A 4,611-nucleotide genomic window follows, 5' to 3' on the forward strand; every position below is an offset into this window, starting at 1 on the left:
CTTAAGGTGAAATGGCTGTAAAATCAGTATTTAACTAATAAATTTATCTGTATTCCTCTTTCCCTCGGAATTCTTTTCTAGAAGTCCCGAGGCTCACGCCCTTTTTAGTAGACCAAAGGACAGGGACTGTCTCTACCCAGTCCCCCTTCACGGCTTTGGCGCTTGGCACCTTGGAGTTAGTGGCGGAGGCGGCTGAGGGAATGGAAGTGGAAGATCTCAGGACAGGTTCAGCTTTCTGGAGAGGGCGGGAGCAGCCGGAACGGAAGTTCCTGTCCTCACCTTCTCACATAGCTATCCCCTGTGAGTGGGGACATTTTAGAGCATTTGCCTTAGTGCCCGTGCTTCCATTCAACCGAATGGTCCTCGGTCTCTCCTGTCTCCCGATGCAGGACACGTCCTGAGTGGCCCCCAAGGCACAAATATCCCAGTGAGACAAAGACAGCTGTCTCCTTTATCCTCAGGTCACACCTGCCGATCTGCTTCACCTCAGAAATACGAGGCGCACGTAGAATTCATTGATCCTAAGACCATGTGTTGAGCAATCATGTGTCATTTGGTCCCTGTGGCATGGCTGGGCTTACATATCACCCACCTTCAGGACCTGCTTATGCCACATCTGCCAGGCATCTAGGGCCTCAGATCTCATGGCATTCCGGTTATTTTCTAGTAGTAATAACACACACATGCCATTCTATGTAAAACCGGAAAATATTTTAAAGTATTTTCAAAATTATCTAGTTGATTGTATGAAGGGGCAGGCACAGGGGCACACATGCCACAGCACACCAGTGGAGGTCACAACATCGTTTGGGAGTTAGTTCTCTCTTTTTCACCTCTACATGGTCCAGGGTTCAAACTCAGGTATTCAGGCTTGTGTGGCAAGTGCTGTGCTCATGACCTGTTTTTTTTTTTTTTTTTTTTATTTTTTTTTAAATTTTTTTTGCCTCCTCCCAGCCTCCCATTTCCCTCCCCCCACTCGTCTCCCCCTCCCTCTCCAGTCCAAAGAGCAGTCAGGGTTACCTGCCCTGGTTTTTTTTTTTTTTTTTTCTTTTCCAAGACAAGACAAGGTTTCTCTGTGTTGCTCTGGCTGTCCTGGAACTCTGTAGACCAGGCTGACCTCGAACTCACAGAGATCCACCTGCCTCTACCTCCAACTGCTGGGACAAAAGGTGTGCACCACCACAGCCTGGCCCAAGGAAAACTTACCAACTTTTTTTTTTAATAAATTTTTTTGGTGATTTTTTTAAAACTTATTTATTTATTATGTATACAATATTCTGTCTGCATGTATACCTGCCCACCAGAAGAGGGCACCAGATCTCATAGATGGTTGTAAGCCACCATGTGGTTTCTGGGAATTGAACTCAGGACCTCTGGAAGAACAGCCAGTGCTCTTAACCTTTGAGCCATCTCTCCAGCCCACCAACTCTTAAAAGAATAGCCAAACCCATTAAACTGAGAGTTTCTGTCAATCAGGTAAGGTGAGTCCTAGTAAGAAGAGAGATTCCAAATTGTCAGCCAAAGAGGTCCATGGGTCTTGTTAGGGCATTTTTGTTTAAAACATTCACATTGCTTGGTTTGATTTGGTTTTTTTGAGACAGGGTTTCTCTGTAGCTTTAGAGCCTGTCCTGGAACTTGCTTTGTAGACCAGGTTGGCCTCGAACTCAAGACCTGCCTGTCTCTGCCTCCCAAGTGCAGGGATTAAAGGAGTGTGCCACCACCACCCTGCATACATCACGTCTCTTTAGAAATGTATTTCAGAACAAAATTGTACATTGTCTCAGTAGATGCCTCCTTCTGCATACAGTCATGACTGGACCTCTCTCCAGTTAAGGTAACTTGGCCTCTTTGATCACCAGACTTGTTGCAATCCTTAAGGAAGCCTGAGTTGCTGTATCCAAGAAACTATAAAAGATGCAGACGGGCCTGGTGGTGAACATTATCTCAATCATCATCAACAACAAAGATGCATGTCCAAATTGTTAGTACATGTTAGGGAGGGGGGAGAAGCGAGGGAGAGGGTACAAAATGATATCATTAGGATAAATCACTTTCTCAAAGGGCAAGTCTACTAACAAATCACATGACTTTATGGTCACACTTCTGACTGATCAAACCTTCTGGGAGCCAGGTTAAGTCCATAGGATATACGTTGGCCCCAGCTTCTGAGGCAGCTTAGCTGTGACTGGGTGTGGTTGGGTTGATGACAATGGCCACAAGTTTCTTATCACTGAATATGCACCAAACGGGGCCGGAGAATTATTAGGAGGAACCCCTGTTCCACAATGCTTGGCGTACTGAGTGTGTTTGTCATCTTTCCCTTGCCATAATTAACCTTGAGACAAGTGACATAAAGGAGAAAGGTTTAGTCTGGGGCTTTACCTTCATTAGTAAAATGCTTACCTAGCATGTGTGAAGTCCTGGGTTCGACCCTCAGCACTGCATAAACCAGGTGTGGGATAAACCTGATACCCCAGCACTCACAAGGTGGAGGCGGGAGGCTCACACATTCAAGACCAGCCTGAGTTCTTCATCTCTGGTATAGTCTGGGGTTGGAAGGCTGTCTGTCAGATTAACCATTTCAAATGTGTCTAGGGTGCCCTAACACTTGGTGGGACAAATGGAGCCCGAAGAAAGCCTTAGTTATCTTAATGGGGGTTGGATAATTTCTGCCAATCTCTACATCCCTTTCTGGAGGTAGAAGCCTATGAGAGTTCAGTGGGGTTACAGGGGTTCAGTTGCTAAGAATGAGTGTCCAACAGCCAGCCTGGGAGAGTTGAAGACTATCTAGCTATGAAAAAGGAAAGTTGATGTGGGAGTGTCATATATCAATGTGTTGATTTCATTGGTTAAGTAATAAACAAACTGCTTGGCTGGCCCTCATAGGTTAAAACATAGGTGGGAGGAATAAACAGAACAGAATGCTGGGAGGAAGAGGAAGTGAGCTCAGAGAGACGCCATGCCCCGCTCCCAGGCAGACACACGCGATGAAGCTCCGAACCAGGATGGACATAGGCTAGAATCTTTCCCAGTAAGACCGGAGCTACACAGATTATTAGAGATGGGTTGATCGGGATATCAGAATTAGCCAGTAAGGGTTGAAGCTAATGGGCTAAGCAGTGTTTAAATGAATAGTTTGTGTGTTGTTATTTCGGGGCATAAGCTAGCCAGGCGGTGGGGGGGGGGGGCAGGGACGCAGCCCCGCTGCTCTTATTACTACAGAAAGTTAGATTATAGGGGTCTCAGGGACCATCTGACGGTCCAAATGCTTTAATGTTGCCAACCAGAGAACTTCCTTATGGCCACAGTGGGGGGAGGAAGACCGCATTTACTCAGTTCCTCCCCTCCCCAGGCCTAGAGAACAAGGAAGCACTGCGATTGCAGTTCATGAATTCACCACGTGGGGGCGCAGGCATTCTCGTCTCCCTTTCCATGTCCGTTCTAGCTGGTTTTCCAGCTGTTTAATCCGAGGTCAACCCCAACCCAACTTTTCTCCTCAAAAACATTACTGCTTATTGAGCACCACTGAAGGCTAGACGTTGACAGCTTGGTCAAAACATTTTTACATCTTTGCAATCATGTTTTACAACAAAGATTAATCAACACTTAAACGTTTCCAACTGACTCATACACATATCAGAGTTTGCGAAATACGGCTTTATGTCTGTAACGCTGTCCCATTTAATACGCTAATATAGATGTCCCATTTAAACGCTAGATTTAGGTATTGTGGCTGGCTTGTTTTCCCACAGCTAACAACGAGGCAGTCTACTTAAAGATTTTTCCAAGGTGTCTTACACACACAGCGTGTGCTCAGTAAACTAAAATGGCGATTTTAAGTGACAGCAGCAAATTGTGAACGGTTCACTTTCTCAGCTGTAGCATTCCTCGGTCTCAGAAGAGACCTCTTAGGTGCACAGCTCTGATTCCACCAGATAAAGCGGGATTTGGGCTACGGCTTCTATCCAACACAGCCCGTCTACAAAATGTGGTGTGTGTGTGTGTGTGTGTGTGTGTGTGTGTCCCGCATGCATGCATGTTGCCCTCTGGAAGCTGCCACCGGAGTGCACTGAATCCTGTAGCAAATGTGATTCTCCGAAGAGGCCAACTGCAGAAAGTGGGAAAGCGTACTCCAGTATGCAATAGGGAGCCCCCCCTCTTTAAAATGCTGCACCCTCAAGCTCACCTTCTGCCCCTAAGGGACCTTTGCCCTCCGGATGTCAGAGGCCTCCTCTCCTTACTTCTGCTCTCTGACCTGCAGCAGGAGCTATGGTGAAAGACTAGCTGAGCTACTCCTTGAGGCAGGGCTGTCTTCCCTGTGCTGGCCAGGTCCTCCTGGGGCCCTCAGTTGCAAGGTCCAGGGACTGACACCCTAGCCACCTCCTGTAGGCCTGCCCGGAGTTCGCCAAAGGTCCGCTAACTTCCTGGAAAGTGCTGGCTCCATCCTTCTTTAAGTCCTAACTGTCGTTGAACAACCTGCTACCATCTTTATTCTTCCAAATAAAAATTTCAATACACTGGGGCTGGAGAGATGGCTCAGAGTTTAAGAGCATTGCCTGCTCTTCCAAAGGTCCTGAGTTCAATTCCCAGCAACCACATGGTGGCTCACAA

This window comes from Microtus ochrogaster, chromosome 17 (genome assembly GCF_000317375.1).
Source record: "Microtus ochrogaster isolate Prairie Vole_2 chromosome 17, MicOch1.0, whole genome shotgun sequence".
In the NCBI taxonomy this organism is placed as follows: Eukaryota; Metazoa; Chordata; class Mammalia; order Rodentia; family Cricetidae; genus Microtus; species Microtus ochrogaster.